The 27,727-nt window shown below is 36.8% G+C and overlaps 1 long non-coding RNA gene across 12 annotated transcripts in view; it reads right to left on the reverse strand.

Moving 5' to 3' along the window:
• The window catches only part of LOC147349192 (uncharacterized), a 503,453-nt gene that overhangs the window by 42,088 nt on the left and 433,638 nt on the right, over nucleotides 1-27,727 (reverse strand). For 10 of the 12 annotated variants that reach the window (XR_015149560.1, XR_015149561.1, XR_015149568.1 and 7 more), the window contains one exon: nucleotides 302-437. This is a non-coding gene — a long non-coding RNA (uncharacterized LOC147349192). Of the gene's footprint in view, nucleotides 1-301; nucleotides 438-26,661; nucleotides 26,749-27,727 lie in introns of all 12 variants that reach the window. The other 2 variants (XR_015149571.1, XR_015149562.1) reach the window with 1 other exon arrangement.

Consider the following 27,727-nt stretch of genomic DNA (forward strand, 5'->3'; position numbering starts at 1 on the left):
AAAGACGAAATTATTTGCCCTTGTCTGTGAGGCAGGCTTGAACAACAAGAGTATAAAGCAAATGCCTGCGTTCTATCCTGTAGTTCTTTCTCATGACAAGAATACTTTTAGACTGGACAAAACAGCTCTCTCTGGACAGCAGAGAGAGATGAGAAAAGAATGGTCTGTTTCCAGTAAGGATGCTCAACCTTATAATAAAAACCAATAATAAAAATCCAAGTACCAAACCAAATAATAAATAGCCCAGGAACTCAACATAGAGAATGAAAAAAACAGAGTTCAGATCCCCATGCTGACTTACCACATTTTCCCAGGCTAGACAACCTGCAAGCAGCAAGGCACAAGGGGGCCCTTGTGAATACTGTGCCTGGCGAAGGCCAGTGTCTGTGGCGAAGGGCAGTTCCCAATGGAGGTCTTTAGTGGGACTTCTACCGCATCTGAGGAAATAGACCAAGGCCAACCGAATAAGAACAAGCAAAGGATATTTATTCAGAGCTTGCTATAGCAAGAAAGTCACCCACTGTTGCTTGTGTTTGGTACAGACTCAAACTCAGGCAGAGGTGTAGAAAAGATATATAGCAAAAAAAAAAGAGAGAGAGAGAAAGCTTCAGCTGTGCCTTGATTGGAGGCCACTGGTACAGGGAAGCTATCAGCAGGCTCACTGGAAAGGAGGCATGCTACATGATTGGTTAGGGAGGCATATTTAGGCTTTCTCTGATTGGCTCTAATTTGGAAACTGGGACAAAAATTAGAGAAATGCTCAGCAAGGCCTGACCATGTCGAACTGATTGCTTTAGAAGTGATTGTTTGACTTCTTGGATTGTTACCAGAGATAGCAGTCTGACTTCTCATAGAAAAATTGTATGGATTTTAAAATACCTAAACTATATGTGTTGGAGAAGGCAATGGCACCCCACTCTAGTACTCCTGCCTGGAAAATCCCATGTACGGAAGAGCCTGGTAGGCTGCAATCCATGGGGTCGCTGAGGGTCGGACACGACTGAGCGACTTCACTTTCACTTTTCACCTTCATGCATTGGAGAAGGAAATGGCAATCCACTCCAGTGTTCTTGCCTGGAGAATACCAGGGACGGGGGAGCCTGGTGGGAGGCTATCTATGGGGTCACACAGAGTCAGACACGACTGAAGTGACTTAGCAGCAGGAGCAGCAAACTATACGTGTATATAATAAGACCATAAATAATATATATGTATCCTATATGTATTCATATATGTGTGTTTGCAGCAGCAGCATACATTTTTAGCCATTAAAATAACTCTGTGACTCCACAGACTATAGCCCACCAGGCTCCTCTGTCCATGGGATTTCCCAGGCAATAACACTGGAGTGGGTGCCATTTTATCCTCCAGGGGATCTTCCTGACCCAGGGCGATCAAACCCACATTTCCTTCATCTCCTGCATTGGTTGGCAAATTCTTTACCACTGAGCCACCTGGAAATCCTTCTTATATATGGGTATGAGTATATATGTATGTGTGTTCATATACTATTTCAGTCATTATAATTGCCACTTTTTTCCCACCATAGATTTTAAAGCAAACATCAGCATGTAAAATTAAATTTCATATTCTTACTAATTGATTTATTCTTTCCTTTGATCCAAATAATTACCACCCATGTCTTCAAACTGATAGTCTGAGTGTGGAAGAGAGGGTGTGAAAAGATTTGAAGTCCACCAGCTGGGTAGTAGTAGTTGTTGATATTTTTCATCAAGGTAACAATTAAATATATTCATATAATGTCAAATAATTTTGCTTACAATTTTATATTTTCTAGTATTTGTTTTTGTGCTGGAATTCTAAGAGCATACTTGTGTTCCACTGAGATTCAGGGGAAAAAATGCTGGGATGGAAATTAGATAATTGTAATGAAATTTCTCGGTTACAAAAAACCATACCCTGTGCTTGTAAATATTTTAAATGTAGTTCATTAGCTGATTTCATCCTTACAGACACAGTGAGAATTATCATTATCTTTCCTGCTCTACAGACAATAATTATGACTAAGAGTTGTAGATTTTGTTAAGGTCCTTGGAACTAGCCCTGAAATGTAGTCATAGAAGGAGCTAGTACCTCTATCTCCCAGGCTCTGAGGAAGGATATGAGTCTAATTTCAGTGGGCACAAATTACCAAACAAAGATGACTTAATCACAAAGAAAAACATATGCAAACTCACAAATAGCTCACATAATTCTTAACACATCCATTGGTCAACCTTCCCCCGACTCCTTTCTGAATGTCCTCCAGTATCTTTTCACTAGCTTACCCAGTGCTTAAAGTTCCAGCCTACCCTTAGCCTCTTTGCTCCCCCAGTGGAGCTGAGTTCTGTTTCACTCCCCTCTGCAGTAATATCAGGATAAAATCAACTTATTTTTTTCTAATCTTGTCAGGTGCCATTTTTTCTTTAATACCTATAAGGTATTTTAATGTGATGCTTTCCTATAAAACAGCTTCAATACAAAGCCTTCTGCCTAGGTACTAGTATATTATGTTAAGTGTATTTTGAAAGACAGGTATACCTGCTATGAGGATCACTGTGTAGAGTCCAGAGCTTCAATGTAGACATATAATAGTGGTAAGTGTCTTTGCAATACATTGTGTTATTGCATTTTTTAAGACCTCTTCTGCAGCAACAAGCTCTAAGGTGTTTTCTAGAGTGATAAAATATTTAATGAAAGTAAGAAAAAGAGGCACAGCAGACCTCAGCAGCTCTTTTGCCCTTTGAAATACATTACTTGTCTGAAAGCTATTAACCTAATACTCCTTTCTAGTGAAAACTATAATTCATCCTCTAAAAGCAGGAAGATTTCACTAGATCTATAAAACTTCTCTTCATCTTCATTCAAGGTCCTAGACCTGATCTAATATAAAATTACCTCTCTGCATGCAGAGTGTGATTATGTGAGAGATAAGATATTACAGTAATGTCATTTTCCCTATCAGCTAACAATCAACAAATCTTCAGTGCTAAAAGGACAGTGGTAACTTGGTCAATTACCTCCCAATTCTGCGCACTGATGTGAAGAAATCTGAGATGAGCATACCACTGACCTTATGAGGTTACTCTCCCATGAATTGTTAATGATTATCTTCAGAGAGTGATAATATCCCTGCGTCATCCATTTCATTTTTCTTAAATAAGAGCTAAAGTTCATGGGCTGAACAAACTCTGCCACCAAAGCAGGCTCTTCAGCATGAAGAGTCACAGTGTTAAAGCCACACTTGGTGAACAGCAGCTAATTTTTCTTCTAATATTCTGTATTTTCACAGATCCTTTTTGGTATTGCACAAAAACCCAGAAAAAAATGTGTAAATATTGTCTCTTATTGAAGAAGAATATATTCTATCATATTATTAATACAAAACCATATTATGGACTGAAAACAAGGAAACAATCCCAAGAATGAACTATGAATACTCTTACTTTTCAAAACAATTGATAAATTTATGATCTTATGAATTTTTAAATGTACTGACACGTGCTTAAAATGTTTGACTGATGAGAATGTTCTGAAAGTGTTAGTCACTCAGTTGTGCCTGACTCTTTGTGACCCCATGGATTGTAGCCCAACCAGCCTTCTATGTACATGGACTTATAATTATCTTTAAAATTATAGTAGGCTGGATGAGATTTTCCATTTGAAAATTTAATGATTGTTAAATATAGTAAAAATAACAATGTATCAAGCAGCTCCTATATGCCAGCAGTCAAGCATTCATTATCTAATTTAATATTTAAGGACCATATGAGATATTCATTATTATTATTAATCTGACATATGTAAGGAAGAAGTCAGAGTGGATGTGTATAATGCAGCAGGGCTACTGAGTAGCAGAACTGGAATTTGGAACTGAATTCCCATCTCTACCTAGTAATAACAATGCCTCATGCTTCTCAAGGAAAAATGCTTCCATGGAACTTCTACTTCATTTTGAAGCAATAATACTGTCATTTCTTCTGTCTCCTTCTTTGTGTGACATTCCAATCAGTGATACTAGTTTAGGTCTTTGGTTTTTCTATTAGTCCTATTAATTTGAAATGTTTTTACAATGAACTGTAGACTTGTCATCTTTATTACAGATGATCTGTATCATCCATATCATGTTGATTGCTATAACATTTTTTGATGAAGTATGCAATCCAGCCTCTTTTAGAGAAATAGCTAAATATTCACTCACTATGTAACATTAAAAACATAGCAATAATCAGAATGGGAAGATGAAGTGTCTGGTCCTGTTCCAGAAAGGTCAGAAGCAATATCTCTAATCCAGAAATTCCCAGGTGATGAATGATTTTTCTCATGGTAAAACTATATTAGTAAAAGATTGATTTATGATGACAGAGACAGGTACACATTTTCCCTGCAGGAGAAACCCAGACATAGATATGGCCGGAAGAGACATAAGGGGACAACCATATAAGCCATCAATTATCAAGGAAGCTTGATATGGGGGTGATGGGATCAGTAAGATAGCTTCTGCTATAGAGTTCAGCATAATCCAGTCTCCTGGTAACAGTTCTCAGTTGCAACTCAACATGGACATTTTAAGAGCTCCAAGCTAGGAGATATTCATAGGATAATGATATAATTTGTCATCCAAATTGAGATACCTGTCATATTGAAATTGGGCCCTATGAATAATTATGGGCTTCCCTGGTGATTCAGATGTTAAATAATCTGCCTGCAATGCAGCAGACCAGGGCTTGATACCTGGGTTGGGAAGATCCCGGGAAAAGGAAATGGCTACCTACTCCAGGATTCTTGCCTGGAGAATTGCAAGGACAGAGAATGCTGGAAGGCTACAGTCCATGGGGTCGCAAAGAGTCAGACACGACTGAGCGACTAACACTATATACTCTAAATAATTAGACTGAATAAACTGATACTCATAGGGACAAACCAGGGCATACCATCTCCTCGAATCTTTGAAGTCAAAGAACAATGAGTATAAATTTCAGTTCTAATATAACTCCCCGTAAACTTTGAAAAATTACTTAGTCTTTCTTCATTTGATTCCTAATGCACACCATGATAGTAATTAATCTCAAGGTGTTGTTTATGCAGACTAAATAGGTTAACATTCACAAAGTCCAAGTCCTAACACTTGGCCAATAATGAAAGCCTCAATGTATACAGAACTTTATTCCAGCTTTAACAGAGTAGACTTTGAAGACTGAGGCCTACGTTTTACTACATGCTATGGTAAAAACTAGCTGTATAAACTTAGACAATAATGCTGCCTCAGTTTCCTCATCAGTAAAATTGGAATAGAGTCATATGATTTACCTAAGAGCATTATTGTAAGGATTAAATCAGTGTACACACATTTAGAACATATATTATCAACACTTAACATTGAAAGTGAAAGTTGCTCAGTCATGTCTGACTCTTTGCAACCCCATGGATTATACAGTCCATGGAATTCTCCAGGCCAGTATACCAGAGTGGGTAGACATTCCCTTCTCCAGGTAGATCTTCCCAACCTAGGGATGGAACTCAGTTCTCCCACACTGCAGGCAGATTCTTTACCAGCTAAACCAGAAGGGAAGCCCAAGAATACTGGAGTGGGTAGCCTATCCCTTCTCCAGCAGATCTTCCCAACCCAGGAATCAAACGGGAGTCTCCTGCATAGCATTCTTTACCAACTGAACTATCAGGAAAGTTCATTAACTCATCATCATTATTATTATTAGTTGAAATTGTTTACAATATTTTTAGTATTGATACATTGACACACTGGCCTTTCATAGTTTGGTGTTAAGAAGAAAAAAAGGGATAAAAAAGAAAGACCGTAAAAGTGTCATAAGAAATGAAAAGCATCAATTAATCATATTTTTACAATTAATCATATTTTTACATTACATGTGTATTTAGAAAAACACCTAGACAATTATCTCTCTTCTGGTATTCAATAAAAGAGGTACCAAAAAAAGATTTTGCCCTTTTTATATCTCTTCACGAATTTCAAATTATTTACACAAAATTATTTCAAATGTGAAAGAATGTGTGAAGTAAGTGACATTTCTAAAAACCCTAATTATTGTCTTTAAAGATCATGAAATTCTTTTTAGCTTGATTTTTATTTCTCTCAACAACCTGATTTAATATACAGATATTCCCTCACTTTTGGTACATATTTAGCAAAGGAAAGTTACCAATGAATAAAGCTGTCTTTATTTAAGATATAAAAAACTTACTCTTTACAAAAAAAAAAGTTGAAAAATATGGATAGTGTTCGATATAATAAGGTATATCACTAACTTAAAAACTCAGTAATTAAAATAAAAGTAAAATGAAGACGTAAGAATTGTCATATAAGCACATGAAAATGTGCCCAACTTGCTATATACTTCATGTAAATGAAAATAAAAAGACAAATTTTTACTTGGTACCAGGAACCAAATTTTTTTTTAATTTTTTTTCGGAAACTACTTCATTACCTTCAATCCCTGCTTATTTAACATATATGCAGAGTACATCATGAGAAACACTGGGCTGGAAGAAGCACAAGCTGGAATCAAGATTGCTGGGAGAAATATCAATAACCCCAGATATGCAGATGACACCCCCCTTATGGCAGAAAGTGAAGAGGAACTAAAAAACCTCTTGATGAAAGTGAAAGAGGAGAGTTAAAAAGTTGACTTAAAGCTCAACATTCAGAAAACTAAGATAATGGCATCTGGTCCCATCACTTCATGGGAAATAGATGGGGAAACAGTGGAAACAGTGTCAGACTTTATTTTTTGGGCTCCAAAATCACTGCAGATGGTGACTGCAGCCATGAAATTAAAAGACACTTATTCCTTGGAAGGAAAGTTATGACCAACCTAGACAGCATATTCAAAAGCAGAGACATTACTTTGCCAACAAAGGTCTGTCTAGTCAAGGCTATGGTTTTTCCTGTGGTCATGTATGGATGTGAGAGTTGGACTGTGAAGAAAGCTGAGCGCCGAAGAATTGATGCTTTTGAACTGTGGTGTTTGAGAAGACTCTTGAAAGTCCCCTGGACTGCAAGGAGATCAAACCAGTCCATTCTAAAGGAGATCAGCCCTAGGATTTCTTTGGAAGGAATGATGCTAAAGCTGAAACTCCAGTACTTTGGCTAACTCATGTGAAGAGTTGACTCATTGGAAAAGACTCTGATGGTAGGAGGGATTGGGGGCAGGAGGAGAAGGGGACGACAGAGGATGAGATGGCTGAATGGCATCACCGACTCGATGGATGTGAGTTTGAGTGAACTCCGGGAGTTGGTGATGGACAGGGAGCCTGGTGTGATGCGATTCATGGGGTCGCAAAAGTCGGACATGACTGAGCAACTGAACTGAACCAAAATTTTACAAGGGCAGGAATTTAACTGTTTTGTTCATTATCAAATTCTCCAAACCTAAACTAAGACCTGGCCTATGAAAGCATCCACAAACACTTGTTAAACAAGTTAATTTTTATGCAATAAACATATAAAAACTTATATTTTGCTCACATTAAATGTCAGCAGAAAAAAAAATTATATATACGGTGGGGTCTAAATTGATATAATTGCATTGATAGAAAGTCTTGTAACTTTTAAAATTAAAAATGTATGTCATCTATTGAATAAATTTATTAATCATTCTTCTAAAGCCCAACTTGCTCACCAACACAAATATATTTGGTTGATGCATTTATTAAATGCAAAGTAACAGTGACAGTTATAAAGTCCAAATGGTAAATGCTTTTGCAGTTTTGATGTCATACTGAGCTATCTAAATTTAAGAAATTTAAGAACACTGTAAAAAAATACTCAGCAAAAGTGTATATTTTGTTATGGAATGAACATGAATTAGTACAATTATGACACTCATTCATAACACTATGAAGTTTTTTCAGGTTCAAGCTTTTTAGAAAAAAAAATTATCACAGAAGGTGTTGCCAATTCTGTCAATTCTGCCCTCTCTTCAATCTAAACCTAAGCAGTAATGCAAATCATGTCTCAATCACTCTCAAATTAAAGCATATACTGCCACCTCAAAGAGAGTTACAATGAAACACTAAAATCCTATATGTGGGCTGTGACTTCAGTTGTGTCTGACTCTTTGTAACCCAATGAACTGTGGCCCACTAGGCTCCTCTTTCCATGGAATTTTCCAGGCAAGAATACTGGAGTGGGTTGTCATTTCCTTGTCCAAAAATGGAGGTACTTAATTTCAAGTAGAGAGCTATATCCCTCTCCCTGTTATAAGGCTGGTTTTGCACTGGGCCAGGCCTATGGGTGGTGATTTTTCCCCAAAATATCTTCTAACTTTTCAGATTAGATACAACAATTTTCTGAATGAAGAAATACATAGTTAAACTATGATTATCTCTATCAGTTACACTCTGCTATTAAAGTTACGGTAGAACATGTTTAAAGCTATAAACGTAATCAAACTGAAATCAACACCTGTTTTAGGTTTACAAATGAAGCAAATGATTCCCTTTTTAAAGACTTGCTCATTAAAAGATTTGCCTCAGGAGAGGACAAGATCCCATGGTGAGGCCAGCTGGGGCAGTCAGCCTGAAGTGCTGGTTTTGGATCTTTCGTGAGCATGCCCTGAATTCTCTTAGAGCTGACTACTCTGCTAGATGGAGCTTGGTGTCTATGTTTCCAGCTGGTCAGCCATCACTTCCTTGCAAGCTCCCAGCCTCCTATTGTCTTGTCCTCTCTCTAAGGTTATCTTGACATGTGGTTACTGCCTCTTGGCCTCAGGGACAACCAAGCTCTAGCCAAGTTGGCCGTAATACTCCAAAAGTCTCAGGTTTCTGACCCAGCAAGGAGCAGGAATTAAAATTCATATGGAGTTCCAATTTATTCTTGAATGCTGGGTGTTTTTTCTTAATTAAAAATATTTTGAGTAAATGAATAAAAAGGAGGTTAAACAGCATGTTACTGAACAACCAATGAGTCAAAGAAAAATGTTACAGAGAAATTTAAAAAATATTCGGAGACAAATAAAATTGGAAACACGATTTACCTAAACTTATGAGAGTCAGCAAAAACAGTTCTAAGAAGGAAGTTTATGTCAACTAAACAACTTAACTCTATACCTTCAAGTGAGTGAGTGAAAGTCACTCAGTCGTGTCCAACTCTTTGTGACACCATAGACTGTAGCCCACCAGGCCCCTCTGCCCATCCATGGAATTTTCCAGGCAAGAATACTGGAGTGGTTTGCCATTCCCTATGCCAGGGGATCTTCCAAACCTAGGGATTGAACCCAGGTCTGCATTGCAGATAGATTCTTTACCATCTGAGCCACCAGGGAAGCCAGTTATACCTTCAAACTGAGCCCAAATTAGAAGAATAAAGGAAAGAGCAAAGATCAGAACAGATTTAAATGAAATAGAGATTATATTACTATTATCTTTTAGAATAAATGAAAATAAGAGTTTTTTTAAAAAAAATATATGGACAAAATAGACAAATCATTATCCAAACTTATCAAGAAAAAGAAGAGACATAACTGATACCACAGAAATAAAGAATCATAAGACCCTACTATGACCAATTACGTGCCAACAAATTAGACAGCCTAGAAAAAGCAGATAAAAATCCTAGAAACATTCAACTCACAAAGGCTAAATTATTATGAAGAAATAGAAATCTAATCAGATTAATTATGTTAGGAGACTAAATAATTGAAAACCTCACAAAACTAAAAGTTTAGAATCATGATTTTATAAGTGAATTCTAACATTTAAAGGACTACTAATATCAGTCTCTCAAATACTTCTCAAAAATTGAAGAGGAGGGAAAGCTTCCAAACTTACATCACAAGACATTATCAGGGTTTCCCTCGTGGATCAATTGGTAAAGAAACTGCCTGTAAGGCAGGAGACCAGGGTGCTATCCCTGGGTCAGGAATATCCCCTGGAGAAGGAAATGGTAACCCACTTGAGCATTTTTGCCTGGGAAATCCCATGGACAGAGGAGACTGGTGGGCTACAGTCTATGGTGTTGCAAAGATTCGGACACAACTGAGTCAGTAAACCACCACCACAATCCTGATAACATAGCCAGTCACTACACCCACAAAAAAGGAAATTACCTTAATTAAAGACTGGGATTAATGTTTTCATTAATGGTAACACTTATATTACATTTATAAGATTTGCATCCAAACATGTGTATTTTATTTACATACAATGATAAGTGCAAGATAAGAAATTCAGGCCACAGATACCTTAAGACTATGGCTTCCATTTTAAATTTATTTACACATGAAATTTATAGATAAATTAATACATAATACTCTTACCTATTTCTTTCAACATGTACAGTAAAGTGCACTATTCCTGACTTTAAGGTATATAAAATTCCTGGTAAACACAGGTGCAAAAATCCTTAATAAAATATTAGAAAACTGAATGCAACAATACATTAAAAACATCATATACCATTATCAAGTTAGATTTATACCAGGAAATCAAGGGTGGTTGAGTATCTTCAAATCAATCAGTGTGATACACCACATTAACAAGATGAAGGATAAAAATAATATAATTTCAATAGATTCAGAAAAAGAATTTGACAAAATTTAATATCCTTTTATGGTAAAATCTCTGCTTAGAGAGGGAATATACCTCAACATAATAAAGGTCGTTATGAAAAACACACAGCTAACATCATAATCAACTTTAAAAAGCTAGATTATTTTTCTCTAAGATCAAGAAAAAGACAAGGATGTCCACTCTCACCACATTTATTCAACATAGTTTGAAAGTCCTAGCTAAAGCAACTAGGCAACAAAAAGAAAAAGCATATAAATAGAAAAAAAGAAAAAGAAGAAGACTGTCTCTATATTTGTAGTGAAAGTTGTTCAGTTGTGTCCGACTCTTTGCAACCCCATGAACTATACAGTCCATGGAATTCTCTAGGCCAGAATACTGGACTGGGCAGCCTTTCCCTTCTCCAGGGAGATCTTCCCAACCCAGGGATCAAACCCGAGTCTCCCACATTGCAGGCAGTTTCTATACCAGCTGAGCCACAAAGGAAGCCCCTCTTTATTTTTTTATGTTATTATATAAACAAAACCCTAAAGAGTCCATCAAAAAACTGAATACAGCATTAATGAAAATAAATAAGTTCAGTAGACATGCAAGTCAATAAAATAAAAAGTAAAATAAAAAATAAAAAGTCAATATACAAAAATTGTTGCATTTCTCTATACTAATAATGAATTATCAGAAAGATAAATTTTAAAAATATATTAATAATATACAAAAATATATTTACCATTACATAAAAAAATAATGCATCTGGGAGTAAATTTAACCAAGAAGGTGAAAGACATATACACAGTAATCTATAAGATACTGATGAGAAACAACAAAAACACACATATCCATGAAAAAATATTCCATGCTCATGGAATAGAAGGACTAATATTGTTACATGACCATACTATTCAAAGCAATATACAGATCAATGCAATCCCTCTCACAATTCCAATGGCATTTTTCAGAGCAATAGAGCAAACAATCCTAAAACTTTTATGAAGCCACAATGGACTCTGAATAGCCAAGTAAATCCTGAGTGAGAAGGACAAAGCTGGAGGCATTTCAATTCCTGATTTCAAACTGTAATATAAAGCTACAGTCATCCAAATACTGTGATACAGGTATAGAAACAGACAACCAGAACAATAGAAGAGAACTGACACTCAGAGATAAATCCACACACATCGGTTCAGTTCAGTTCAGTCACTCAGTTGTGTCCGACTCTTTGCAACCCAATATACTGCAGCAGGGGAGGCTTTCCTGTCCATCACCAACTCCTGGAGCTTGCTCAGACTTATGCCCAACCATTCAGTGATGCCATCCCACTGTCTCATCCCCCTCTCCTCCCACCTTAAATCTTTCCCAGCATCAGGGTCTCTTCCAATAATTCAGTTCTTTGCATTAGCTGACCAAAGTATTGGAGTTTCATTAGTGCTTCCAATGAGTGTTCAGGACTGATTTCCTGTAGGATGGACTGGTTGGATCTCCTTGCAGTCCAAGAGACTGTCAAGAGTCTTCTCCAACACCACAGTTCAAAAGCATCAATTCTTCAGCGCTCAGCTTTCTATATAGTCCAACTCTCACATGCATACATGACTACTGGAAAATCCATAGTTCTAACTAGACGGACTTTTGTTTGCAAAGTAATGTCTCTGCTTTTTAATATGCTGTCTAGGTTGGTCATAGTTTTTCTTCCAAGGAGCAAGTGTCTTTTAATTTCATGGCTGCAGTCACCATCTGCAATGATGTTAGAACCCAAGAAAATAAAGCCCATCACTATTTCCACTGTTTCCCCATCTATTTGCCATAAGTGATGGGACCAGATGCCATGATCTTAGTTTTCTGAATGTTGATCTTTAAGCCAACTTTTTCACTCTCCTCTTTCACTTTCATCAAGAGGCTCTTTAGTTCTTCTTTGCTTTCTGCCATAAGGGTGGTATCATCTGCATATCTGAGGTGATTGATATTTCTCCTGGTAATCTTGATACCAGCTTGTGCTTCATAGACCAAGCATTTCTCATGATGTGCTCTCATGTAAGTTAAATAAGCAGGGTGACAATATGCAGCCTTGACATACTCCTTTCCCGATTTGGAACCAGTCTGTTTTTCCATGTCCAGTTCCAACTGTCACTTCTTGACCTGCATACAGGTTTCTCAGAAGGCAGATAAAGTGGTCTGGTATTCCCATCTCTTGAAGAAATTTCCATTTTTTTTTTTTATCCTGACAGTCAAAGGCTTTGACATAGTCAATAAAGAGAAGTAGATTTTTTTTTCTGAAACTCTCTTGCTTTTCTGATGATACAATGGATGTTGGCAATTTGATCTCTGGTTCCTCTGCCTTTTCTAAATCTAGCTCGAACATCTGGAAGTTCACAGTTCATTTACAATTGAAACCTGGCTTGGAGAATTTTGAGAATTACTTTGCTAGAGTGTGAGTTGAGTACAATTGTGCAGTTTGAGCATTCTTTGGCATCGCCTTTCTTAGGGATTGGAATGAAAACTGACATTTTCCAGGCCTGTGGCCACTGCTGAGTTTTCCAAATTTGCTGGCGTATTGAGTGCAGCACTTTCACAGCATCACCTTTTAGGATCTGAAATAACTCAACTGGAATTCCATCACCTCCACTAGCTTTGTTCATAGTGATGTTTCCTAAGGCCCACTTGACTTTTCATTCCAGGATGTCTGGCTCTAGGTAAATGATCACACCATCGTGGTCATGAGGATCTTTTCTGTGTTGTTCTTCTGTGTATTCTTGCCACCTCTTCTTAATATCTTCTGCTTCTGTTAGGTCCATACCATTTCTTTCCTTTATTGAACCCATCTTTGCATGAACTGTTCCTTTGGTATCTCTAATTTTATTGAAGAGAATTCTAGTCTTTCCCATTCTATTATTTTCCTCTATTTTTTTTTTTGCATTCATCACTGAGGAAGGATTTCTTTTCCCCCTTGCTATTCTTTAGAACTCTCAATTCAGATGGGTATATCTTTCCTTTTTTCCTTTGCCTTTCACTACTCTTACATAGCTATTTGTAAGGCCTCCTCAACCATTTTGACATTTTGCATTTCTTTTTCTTGGGATGGTCTTGATCCCTGCCTCCTGTACAATGTCGCAAACCTCTGTCCATTGTTCTTCAGGCACTCTTTCTATCAGGTAGATAGACAGACCTGTCTATCTAGACATATCTAGAATAGACAGGCACCTCTGTCTTTTCTAATCCTTGGAATCTGTTTGTCATTTCCACTGTATAATCGTAAGGGATTTGATTTGTGTCATACCTGAGTGGTCTAGTGTTTTTCCCTAGTTTCTTCAATTTATGCCTGAATTTGGCAATAAGGAGCTCATGATCTGAGCCACAGTCATCTTCCAGGCTAGTTTTTGCTGACTGTATATAGCTTCTCCATATTTGACTGCAAAGAATATAATCAGTCTGATTTTGGTATTGACCATATGGTGATGTGTATGTGTAGAGTCTTCTCACGTGTTGTTGGAAGAGGGTGTTTGCTATGACCAGTGCATTCTCTTGGTAAAACTCTGTTATCCTTTACTCTGCTTCACTTTGTACTTCAAGGCCAAACTTGCCTGTTACTCCATATCTCTTGACTTCCTATTTTTGCATTCCATTCCCCTGTAATGAAAAGGACATCTTTTTTGGTGTTAGTTCTAGAAGGTATTGTAGGTCTTCATAGAACCATTCAACTTAAGCTTCTTTGGCATTACTGGTTGGGGTATAGAATTGGATTACTGTGATTTTGAATGGTTTGCCTTGGAAAGTAAACAAGATCTGTCATTTTCAAGATTGCACCAAAGTTCCTTGGTGGCTCAGACAGTAAAGCGTCTATCTACAATGCGGGAGACCTGGGTTCGATCCCTGGGTCGGGAAGATCCCTTGGAGAAGGAAATGGCAATACACTCCAGTACTATTGCCTGGAAAATCCCATGGACAGAGGAGCTTGGTAGGCTACAGTCCATGGGGTTGCAAAGAGTCAGACACAACTGAGCGAATTCACTTTCACTTTCACTTTTCACTGCATTTTGGACTCTTCTGTTGACTATCATGGCTACTCCATTTCTTCTAAGGGATTCTTGCCCACAGTAGTAGATACATTCATAATCTGAGTTAAATTCGCCCATTCCAGTCCATTTTAGTTCAGATTCCTAAAATATCTGTGTTCACTCTTGCCTCATCCTATTTGCCCTCTTCCAATTTACCTTGATTCATGGACCAAACATCCCAGGTTCCTATGCAATATTGTTCTTTACAGCATTGGATTTTACTTCCATCTCTATTCACATTGACGGCTGGTCAATATCTATACAGTCAATTAACTTATGACAAAGGAGACAAGAATATGCAATGAGGAAAGGATAGTCTCTTCAATAAATGTGTTAGGAAAATTGGACAGCCACATGTAAAAGGGTGAAAGTGGACCAGTATTATACCATGTATCATAATTAACTAAAAATGGATTAAGGCCTTGAAAGTAACATAAAACTCATAGAAAAACACAGGCAGTAAGTACTTTGACATCGGTCACATATCATGCTAGTTGCTTTTTCTTTTTTAATACCACAAATAAAGGTAACAAAAGTAAAATTAAACAGTTGGGATTATATCAAACTAAAACGATTCTGTACAGTTAAGGTAGCCATCTACAAAACGAATAGGCAACTTGTGTGATGGGGTAAATATTTGCAATCAAGTATCTGATAAATTATTGATAGCCAAAATATATTAAAGAACTCATTATTCGCTCAACTGAAAAAGAAATACTGATTAAAATAAAGAGGTAAAATAAATAGATGATTTTCAAATAATACATAGAAATGGCCAACAGGTACATGAAAAAGTGTTCAACATTATTATTAATCACTAGGGAATTGTAAATCAAAACATAATGAGATATTTTCTCACACATATTAGAATGTATTAAAAAGAGAAATAAGAAATACTGGTCGTGAGGGTATGAAAAAATAACTTTTGTAGACTGTTGGTGGGAATGAAAATTGGTGCAGCCACTGTTGCAGACAGTATGGAGGTTCCTCAAAGAATTTGAAAAAAAAATTCACCCTATGATTCAGCAATCCTGCCTCTTAATATATACCCAAAGGAAATAAAATAATTAATTGTCATAGATATCTGTACTCCTATGTTCCTGGCAGCATTCTTCACAAGAGCCAAAGATGGAAATGATCTGAGCAGTCCTCACAAATACATGAAAATATATTGTGTGCTAAGTCACTTCAGTCATGTCTGACTCTTTGCAACTCCATGGGCTGTAGCCCACGAGGCTTCTCTGTCCATGGGATTCTCCAGGCAAGAATAGGAATACTGGAGTGGATTGCCATTTCCATCTCCAGGGATCGAAAAGATGTTTCTTATGTCGCTTATGTCTCCTTCACTGGCAAGCGGGTTCTTTACCACTAGAGCCACCTGGGAATGGGGATATCTATATCATATTTTCTCTATCTGTATTGTACATATAGTGTATAATGGAATGTTATTCAGCTCTAAGAAGAAAATCCTGTCACCTGAGATTATGTAGATGAACTTGGAGGCATTGTGCTAAGTGAAATAAGCCAGGCAGAGAAAGACAAATAGGACATAATATCAGTTATATGTGGAATTAAAAAAAATAAACTGACAGAATGAGAAAACAGTGTGGGGGCTAGGGGAAATAGGGAGAGGCTGGTACAAAGGTACGAACTTCCATTTATAAGATGAATAAAGAGTAAGGATCTAATGCACAATATTGTAACTATACTTGATAACACTGTTTGGTATAATTGAAATTTTCTAAAAAAGTATAACTTAAATTTTCTCGTACACACACATTATATGTATGAATGGATGTTTTAACTAACTCTATGAGGAAATTCTTGCACACTGTATACCTATGTCGAATCGTTGTTGCATTGTACGTTTTAAATAGTTTGCAAGTAAGTATAGTTATTAATTGTGCCTGAATTAAAAAAATAGATTTAAATTTTTAAATAAAAAATGAGATGAGATTTGAAAAAAATCACTTATTTATACACATGCTAGCAATAATATATTTGTCCTTTAAGAAATGTTTATTCACTTATAATAATAAATCATATCAAAATGAACAGCATTAAAAAATGATAGATCAAATCAAGATACATTTATTTTTATTTATAGCTTTGGTGATCTTAATTAAACAAAAATGTTTATTAATAAAATATTAACAATGAAAAGAGGGCTTTCTTAGCCTTTGGAAAAAGGATGAATAAACAACCATATTTTTTTCTGAATTGTGATTACCAAGGCCTAATTTTGGAGACTTATCAGCCTTACTGAATTTAGTTACATTATTTTACTATGAATGTTAAAAGCCTTAAATGCAGATTGTTTTTACAGCAAGTTAAATATAATCAAGGTACATTTAAAATGAGGCAACATTAGAGGAAGAGCTAGTATTTACCCTCTGTGTATCTCCTTAGGATTGACCATGTTATCAGAATAGTTAGCTATTACTATGAGCTTCAGGTATCACACCAGTGACCTAAAGATGGGAAAGCAGGCTTAGTAAATTCCACTGGGTAGTGGTAATCCTGGGATTTGTGAAGAAAGCAGTGAACATGATTTCTGATAATAAGGCACATCAGAGAAGCATTTTGGGAAAAGGCACAGTAATGAATAGATGAATGTGTAAGTGTTGTGGTTTCTAGGCTGTAATTTTGTAATTTGAAAAATAAAGTGAAAGTAGACTAAATTTTCTATCAATTGTAAAATTCCACAAATTAAAAATGTATAAAATGGTGGCTATACTTTGTCAACAAAGGTCTGTCTAGTCAAGGCTATGGTTTTTCCAGTGGTCGTGTATGGATGTGAGAGTTGGACTATAAAGAAAGTTGAGCACCAAAGAATTTATGCTTTTGAACTGTGGTGTTGGAGAAGACTCTTGAGAGTCCCTTGGACTGCAGGGAGATCTAACCAGTCAATCCTAAAGGAAATCAGTCCTGAATATTCATTGGAAGGACTGATGTTGAAGCTCATATAGTTGGATGACATCACTGACTCAATGAACACGAGTCTGAGTAAACTTGGGGAGCTGGTGATGGACAGGGAGGCCTAGAGTGTTACAGTCCATGGAGTCGCAAAGTGTCGGACACGAATGAACTGAACTGAAGAAATTTAAGTAATTCTATGAAATGTAAAAAGAGAATGAAAGTCATGTTTTTTATACATATTCTAGTCCTATGTAATATCAAAATTTTGGTAGTATGGAAACGACCATTTAATTATTCAAAGAAATCAATTATTAAAATGTGACTGACAAACTGAAATGTGAAAATGTTTAACATAAAACTATAATGACCTGTTTGAAATACTGTGGAAGTCTTAAGAGATGGATTCTAATTAAACTTATCTGTAGACATAAAACCAAACCTCTTAAAAGAATATAAAATGAATATTGTTTTGTGTTCTGCTATTTTGAATTAAGTGAAATAAAATTTCATTTCCAAGGAGCATATAGAAGGACATGCAAGACCGTTGCTCTTATGATAATATGGAGTAACTTGACAAAATAAAAGCCATACTTTTCAATGGGACTAACAAAGAAAGTGGAAAGCAAGAGCAAGGAACCCTTGATGAATTAAATTCCAGACAGAGATAAAAAATGAGGAGTTGATGGAAGCTCAGAGGAAGTTGCGGACCATGGGGTTGGGGATTACTGTGGACTGAGCAACCCTACAGGGACAAAGGGGATCCAGCACATTTTGGATCTCATTGCTGGATCATGAAACTGGTTGGAGTCTAGAAAACCCCAAACACTGGAGCAGATTCCTCAGCTCAAAAGCCTCTATTTCAACCATGCCCAAAAAGTAGATTCAAATGAGGGCCTGGTAATGAGAGGCGAAGTGAATGTAACACTCTTCCAGCATAATTACTAAACCAAGGTTCTAAAGTCCACGGCTTGGTGATTGGAAGTTGGTATAATTACAAGGGAACTCTATCCTATTAAATTTAAAACCCCAAACTAGCTTAACTTGACTGCAAAAGGGAATGAAAATGATTAGTGACCTCTTCTACCCACATGCACACACTGACTCCCAGAGATGAAAAGGCCTGTACTCTCTGGGAAATAGACAAAACAAGATCAAATTATGCTTCAGTTCCAATGCACTTTTATACAATGTTGATAATACAATAAAAAATGTGAACAGATAGGAAATTTCAGGGGTTTATATGAATAATCATAAAATATATAGTTTAATGTAGTCTCTAAAATGAGAAAGGTACTAGATAGGCATAACAACACAATCTGCTACTGCTAAGTCGCTTCAATCGTGTCCGACTCTGTGCGACCCCATAGACGGAAGCCCACCAGGCTCCCCCGTCCCTGGGATTCTCCAGGCAAGAACACTGGAGTGGGTTGCCATTTCCTTCTCCAATGCATGAAAGTGAAAAGTCAAAGTGAAGTCACTCAGTCGTGTCCGACTCTTCGCGACTCCATGGACTGCAGCCTACCAGGCTCCTCCGTCCATGAGATTTTCCAGGCAAGAGTATTTGAGTGGGGTGCCATTGCCTTCTTCAAGTCCTTGCCCTACCCCATCCTAAAGCCCTGTAGCGTGCACCCACGAGGAGGCGTCACACTCAGTAACAACACAATAGATATTTATAAAAAACAAGAGTAAGCTTGAAAATTTGTAAAATAGGAATTTTCCTACTTAAAGAGGGAATAAAAACTGGAAAACTGAAATCAGAGAATATGTTCTCCTGAAAGCCTTCAGCTATCCATTTTTCTTGGTAACCTCTAACCTACAGAATGAAATTTCCTGAATTTGCATACCTTAGGCCATGTACTTATAAGAATTTCTAATAGAGTACTACTTTGCTCTAAACTTCACATTCTTATTTCTCTTTTCTGTATCTAACTGATTAGCTGACCCAATATAAAAACTGCTAACTATCTAAAAGTAGTTGTGACAGGAGCCCCTGAGATGGCTCACACTGACCTCCAACTCCAGGTCAGCATTTCTTAAGTAACCTCTTTCCCCTCCAGGGTATGCTGTGCCTAGGGACTTGCTTCTATACAGGCCAATATCACTGATGAACAAACATGCAAAAATCCTTAACAAAATTCTAACAATCAGAATCCAACAACAAATTAAAAGATCATACACCATGACCAAGTGGGCTTTATCCCAGGGATACAAGGATTCTTCAATATCCACAAATCGATCAATGTAATACACCACATTAACAAATTGAAAAATAAAAGCCATATGATTATCTCAATAGATGCAGAGAAAGCCTTTGACAAAATTCAACATCCATTTATGATAAAAACTCTCCAGAAAGCAGGAATAGAAGAAACATACCTCAACATAATAAAAGCTATATATGACAAACCCACAGCAAACATTATCCTCAATGATGAAAAATTGGAAGCATTTCCCCTAAAGTCAGGAACAAGACAAGGGTGCCCACTCTCACCACTACTATTCAACATAGTTTTAGAAGTTTTGGCCACAGCAATCAGAGCAGAAAAAGAAATAAAAGGAATTCAAATTGGAAAAGAAGAAGTAAAACTCTTTTACATCGAAAACCCTAAAGACTCTACCAGAAAATTACTAGAGCTAATCAATGAATATAGTAAAGTTGCAGGATATAAAATCAACACACAGAAATCCCTTGCATTCCTATACACTAATAATGAGAAAACAGAAAGAGAAATTAAGGAAACAATTCCATTCACCATTGCAACAAAAAGAATAAAATACTTAGGAATATATCTACCTAAAGAAACTAAAGACCTATATATAGAAAACTATAAAACACTGGTGAAAGAAATCAAAGAGGACACTAACAGATGGAGAAATATACCGTGTTTATGGATCAGAAGAATCAATATATTGAAAATGAGTATACTACCCAAAGCAATTTATAGATTCAGTGCAATCCCTATCAAGCTACCAATGGTATTTTTCACAGAGCTAGAACAAATAATTTCACAATTTGTATGGAAATACAAAAAAACCTCGAATAGCCTAAGCAATCTTGAGAAAGAAGAATGGAACTGGAGGAATCAACCTGCCCGACTTCAGGCTCTACTACAAAGCCACAGTCATCAAGACAGTATGGTACTGGCACAAAGACAGAAATATAGATCAATGGAACAAAATAGAAAGCCCAGAGATAAATCCATGCACCTACGGACACCTTATCTTTAACAAAGGAGGCAAGAATATACAATGGAGAAAAGACAATCTCTTTAACAAGTAGTGCTGGGAAAACTAGTCAACCACTTGTAAAAGAATGAAACCAGAACACTTTCTAACACCATACACAAAAATAAACTCAAAATGGATTAAAGATCTCAATGTAAGACCAGAAACTTAAAAACTCCTAGAGGAGAACATAGGCAAAACACTCTCTGACATATATCACAGCAGGATCCTCTATGACCCACCTCCCAGAATATTGGAAATAAAAGCAAAAATAAACAAATGGGACCTAATTAAAATTAAAAGCTTCTGCACAACAAAGGAAACTATAAGCAAGGTGAAAAGACAGCCTTCAGAATGGGAGAAAATAATAGCAAATGAAGCAACTGACAAAGAATTAATCCCCAAAATATACAAGCAACTCCTGTAGCTCAATTCCAGAAAAATAAATGACCCAATCAAAAAATGGGCCAAAGAACTAAATAGACATTTCTCCAAAGAAGACATACAGATGGCTAACAAACACATGAAAAGATGCTCAACATCACTCATTATCAGAGAAATGCAAATCAAAACCACAATGAGGTACCATTTCATGCCAGTCAGAATGGCTGCGATCCAAAAGTCTACAAGCAATAAATGCTGGAGAGGGTGTGGAGAAAAGGGAACCCTCTTACACTGTTGGTGGGAATGCAAACTAGTACAGCCACTATGAGAACAGTGTGGAGATTCCTTAAAAAACTGGAAATAGAACTGCCTTATGACCCAGCAATCCCACTGCTGGGCATACACACTGAGGAAACCAGAATTGAAAGAGACACGTGTACCCCAATGTTCATCGCAGCACTGTTTATAATAGCCAGGACATGGAAGCAACCTAGATGTCCATCAGCAGATGAATGGATAAGAAAGCAGTGGTACATATACACAATGGAGTATTACTCAGCCATTAAAAAGAATACATTTGAATCAGTTCTAATCAGGTGGATGAAACTGGAGCCTAGTATACAGAGTGAAGTAAGCCAGAAAGAAAAACACCAATACAGTATACTAACTCATATATATGGAATTTAGAAATATGGTAATGATAACCGTGTATGCGAGAAAGCAAAAGAGACACAGATGTATAGAACAGTCTTTTGGACTCTGTGGCAGAGGGAGAGGGTGGGATGATTTGGGAGAATGGCATTGAAACATGTATAATATCATATAAGAAATGGATCGCCAGTCCAGGTTTGATGCATGATATAGGATGCTCGGGGCTGGTGCACTGGGATGACCCAGAGGCATAGTATGGGGAGGGAGGTGGGAGGGAGGCTCAGGATGGGGAACACATGTACACCCGTGGCGGATTCATGTTGATGTATGGGAAAACCAATACAATATTGTAAAGTAATTAGCCTCCAATTAAAATAAATAAATTTATGTTTTAAAAAATAGAATATGCAAAATGAATGGAATGTCACTTCAGAGATAACTTCACAAAATTACTGTAACTTCTATGCTCACCCTTTCTTTTATCCTCTCCATTGTTCCCAGGGAAGCCTGCCACCAAGCTGTGAAGTGCCTGAAGGAGAGCCCATGTGGCAAGGGACTGAAGTCACTGATCATTGGCTAGCAAGGGCCTGAGGCCTATTAACAGCCTTGTGAGTGAACCTGATGTGATTTCTCCCCCAGGGAAGCAAAGATGTTGCAGTACCACTGAGTACTTTGATTGAAGACTAGCGGGAGATCCTATGTGCTTGCATGCTAGGTAGCTTCAGTTGTGTCTGACACTGTGCAATCCTATGCACTGCAGCCTACCAGGCCTCTCTGTCCGCGGGATTCTCCAGGCAAGAATATAGGCCAGCACTGAGCCCTGCAAGGGCAGATCCAGAATCTGAACCTATAGAAATTGTGAGATAATATATGTTTGCTATTTTAAGTTACAATTTGGGGCGTAGAGGGTAATCTACTGTAACAGTAGATAATTGGAAGTAAAGTGCTACCATAAAGAACACCTAAAAAATGTTGGTGAAGGCAAGAAAGATTTTAAGGAGTACATAAAGGGAACCCTAAACTGATTTGAACTAGAAATCTGGTTTTGAGGATACTATCTAAAAAGGAGGTAATAAAATTAACTAAAACGGAAATAAGAAAAATATCATTGGGAACTGGAAAAAATAGAGATCTCTTTGTTACAGAGTGGCAAAGACCTTAATAAAACTGTTGTCTGCAGTCCTGGGGAAGCTTAAAATATGCTTAATGAATTTGATGATCTAGCTAAGGGGACTTCCAAGCAAAGAACTTAAAATACTGCCTGGTCTCTTCTTTCTGCTTAGTGTAACAGGTATTATGGGGTATCTAAAAGGCGTGGAAGATGGCTGGCAACAGATGCTGGCCTTTTAAATGAGGTGATAATGTCTGGCATCATTTCTTTTCTTTTTTTTTGCATTTTTGCTAAAGGAAATTCAAGTTAGTGAATCAGTGGAAAAGTTATGCAAATTGATGCTCATCTGAAGAAGTAAGATTGTCACATCTCAATATCATGACAATTATACAGATTCAGAGTCAATTAACCTTTACTCAGTTCCTACTCTTCGCCAAGTTTCACTGCAAAGCATGATCACTAATGATATGTTGATTTAAATAACAGTATTTTGAAGCAGTTATCACTGCCCAGGACACACTGAAGCTCACAGAGTTTAAGTGAATTGCTTAAAGCCACAATGGAGATTGATCTGAGGCAGGAAAGATAGAGGTGTGTCAAAGAAAGAATGGTTATAATCTTTCCTTTAGCAAAAATAAAAAAAAAATGGAAAAAAAAAAACAATGCCAGACATTTTCACCTCATTTAAAAGTCCAACCTCTGTTGTGAACCATCTTCCACCCCCTACTACCTGACTTGACTTTTCTTTTTACCTATAGATTGTACCACCTTCCAATTTAAGTTTACTTGTGCATTATGATTTGCTATTATCTAACTCTTCTAGAAAGTAAATCCATTTCTTTGTGTGTAGTATCTTTGTCTATTTTGGTCACTAATGTAGCACAATTACCTAGATAACAAACTTGCATATAATTGGTACTCAATTAGTAATTATCAAATGAATGAATAAATAATTCTCCAATAATTAATTCTAACTTCCTAAAAGTTAATAATTGCTCAACATTCATTGCCTACGAACTAAGAGAGGTACCTCAATAACTCTCAACCAGCTGGAGGTGACCAATAACCCATTGTATCCTGAATCCTGCTTCACAATCTAGTTTGTCTCTAAGAGAAAATCTTGGAAACCACTAAGAAGTGTCCTAACTGTACTGTGATTAGAATTTGGCTCAAGCGAATCTTGAATGACTGACACTGAAGCCACGCAGGGCAGTTAACAGATTTAAATTTTGATATAGAAGCATTCAAGCAAAATGTTAAAAACAATGATCTATTTCTATTATACAGATTCTACTTTACAAACAAATATTTGCTTCTTTGGAAAATTAACATCCTTCAATAACATGAAATCATGAATTTCTTTAATTTCCTAAATTTTGGGGGTAGGTTGGTCTACATACAACCATTTTTTAAGAAAATACTTCATTACATGAGAACAACTGTTATAAGCCCTTCCTGGTAACCCCACTGCAAATGCAGGCAGTTCTGTTATATGCAGCCAACATGACTGGCAGGTGCTGAGTTAGTTACTGTGGCAAAGAACAAAAGCTCTTGGACTTCGACCACCCAGCCATACTTTGATAGTCTAACTGAAACTCACAGCAGCATGTTTCTCCTCCACCTGCTGCTCATGTTTTTCTGGTTACTACCTAGAAACAGATTTGCCTTCAGTATGTCAACTAGCACTCAGTGGCACTGAGCACCAAGCTTTTGCTTTATTCCAAATAGTCTAGAAAAAATAGTAAGCCCCATCAGTCCTTTCCCTGAAAATTCCAGATCATACATATTCCTTTACCTTGGATAAATTTCAAAGTCCTTTTACTGGAAGAAAAGGATGATGTTTATATCAACTAAGTAGATAGCTCAATGTCTACCAATTATTTAGCAGTATTTTAAACATTAAAATCATAGTGATAACACAATTAGAAAATATATATGGATGGCATGTGTATTATATTTTCATTATTCATTTACTTTTAAAATTACATGAATCATCCTATAAGTATTAAGGAAACATATAGCATGGATCAGACCCTCCAGCAATATTTATATAATTTGGATACTTCTATATCATTCGTAGGAAGTAGTCATGTGCAATTCTTGTTTATATATACTTATTCAATCATGTTTGTTAAGTTTTCATCTCTTGAGTGTTTCTTTAGGTAACTAAAAATAATTTATTCCCTTGTAATTATTCATAGCAGTTATTTGACTTACAGTTATAATGTGGTTTTGAACACATGAGTATTTTACACTGCAATTGTTAAGCTTACAGGTATTTAAGATAAAACTATTTCCATTATTCATGTTTCCTATTCTCTTTGTAGTGGTAAATGTTGTAAGCTTTCATTTAGCTTCTTTACCCACATAACCATCAAGCCCCAGGTATTCAGTTAAAACATCTCTATATAATAGCCAAAATAAGTGATCGTTGGTACAGAAGAGCTCTGGTATTCTTAAATAGAAATTTCTTATGACATTAATTTGCTTATACAAAGAAGTACAGGAATGATCAATCTGTTATGCTTGTATGTATATGTGTGTGTTTAAAAGAAATTAATCCCTGAATGTTTATTGATTATGATTCAACTTATGTGAGTTTTTATCAAATATCTGACTATATTTTCAATATGGTTCCTAGAGACTAATCAAATACCTACTATTTCCCTTAAAATATAAATAAAATAACCCCAAATAATTTTTATATAAAAAGGAACTGTAACACCACAAAACATTTACTACCAGAAAGTTGGCATTTTTATATGTATAGAAATATTAATCTTATGAGAAATAATTGAAGGAAATATCAGCTGGTAGTCCCTACCAAATTTCAACTGATTCTATGGAAAGGAGGAAAAAAGAAAAGGGTTGGTTAAATAAATAAATAACTGTTGGCTCTTTCTAAATACACAAAGTTCAAGTCAGTATGCAAAATGTAAAGGCCATTAATTAGAAAGTAAGAGGGCAATCTGGCTTCCCAGTTAGCACAGTGGAAAGGAATCCACCTGGCAATGCAGGAGATGCAGGTTTGATCCATGGGTTGGGAAGATCCCCTGGAGTAGGAAATGACAACCCACTCCTATATTCTTGCCTGAAAAATCCCATGGACAGAGGAGCTTAACAGGCTAAAGTTCACGGAGTTGCAAAGAGTCGGACACACCTGACTGACTAAGCATGCATGCAAGCGGGAAATCATCAAGATTTCAGGAACTGCTGGAGTATCCTGCAGATGTAGCCGTGCTTTGTGAAGGGTTTCAGCCTAATTCACAGGCAATGAAGAGCAATCTAAGGAAAGTGAAGATTTTGACACAGCTAGCCATTTTTATTGGTGATGAAGGCAAAATAGAAATAAAGACAATTCCCCAGCTAAACTTCAGAGAAATAAGACACATAAACTAAAAATGATTCAGGTTAGCACTAGATTTCTGTGATGTGCTTGGCTTCTCAGAAAATCTTTCTATAGTTACCAGTGTTAGATGACTGCCAAGGGATGTTTCAGGTGCCAATAACTGTTTGCTGGGTCATTTTTTAAATTACCTGAATAGTTCACTATTAATTTATCATGTTGAAGTTTGAGGGAACTCTTTTAATAAAACCACTCTTTTACTTGTTAATTTTGGCCTAATTGAAAAGTAAGGTGTTAATAGTATTAATGGAGATTAAAGACTTCTTAACATGAACATTTGTAAGTGAGGCTTAATCATAAAGTCTAGAGGGTTTCTGAATATAAGAATTACACAGTGAACATATAAAATGTATTCATAGTAGACCAATACACACCTCTCCAAGAAGCACAGCCGTATCTCTAAGCTCATCTCATTACCATGAGTGATTGAAAGAAAGCACATTTTCCAGATACATCAGCTTCTAAAAAATAAATGGGAGGAGTAATGCATTCTGATTCTTCTATAACCGAATGTGAGGACCAAGCATTTTTCTCCAAATCTCATTTCCACCTTTGATTTCAACAATTATTTATTTAACTTCTCATAACCTATCAAATGGTTGAAACAGAGCAGGGCCCCACAGGACTTCCCAGCTGTAAATCCCTCTGTGTGCCCCACCTCTTATTTAGAAAATTTTTGTTTCCTAGGTTTTCCCTGAGTTCCCAAGTACAGATTCATGCTGTTTATGATTAGAGAAATGGAAAATGCAGAAGTGAAGAAAGCAATCAAGTTGGGCTTCCCTGGTGGGTCAGACAGTAAAGAATCCACCTGCAATGTGAAAGACCTGGGTTCAGTCTCTGGAGAAGGGAAGATTCCTGGAGAAGGGAATGGCTACCCACTCTAGGATTCTGGCCTGGAGAATTCCATGGACAGAGGAAGCTGGCAGGCTATTAGTCCATGGGGTTGCAAAGAGTCGACAGGACTGAGTAACTTTCACTCACTAAGAAAAATAATAATACCTTGAAACAATAGAGTCAGAAAACCCTTAGTTCCTCTGGAAGGGATATATAGATGACAATCTGAAGGATATCTTTGAATTGTTCTGCAGAAACTAAGACTGCTACATTGCAGAGTATGTTGACTACACACTGACCAGAAGCACATAAACCCCAGGCCTCTCAGAACCAGAACAGTAATTTAGATTGATTCCCAAAACATCACCCTGTTACCCGCCACCAACCAATCAGAAGAATGTCCAGGAGCTGATCATGCACCCTCAACCCTCACCCATAATATTGCCCTTAAAAAACCCTTGCCTCCACAACATTAAGCTGCTATACCCCAATACACAATATTTTTGGTGTTAAAAAAAAAAAAAAACCTTGCCTGAAAGCCATCAGAGAATTTGGATCTTCTGAGCATCAGCTGCCTATTCTCCTTGTTTGGTGTCTACAAATGAA

This window comes from Bos grunniens, chromosome 21 (assembly GCF_055505025.1).
Source record: "Bos grunniens cultivar Pamir isolate PY7600 chromosome 21, Bosgru_T2T1.0, whole genome shotgun sequence".
Lineage (NCBI taxonomy): Eukaryota > Metazoa > Chordata > Mammalia > Artiodactyla > Bovidae > Bos > Bos grunniens.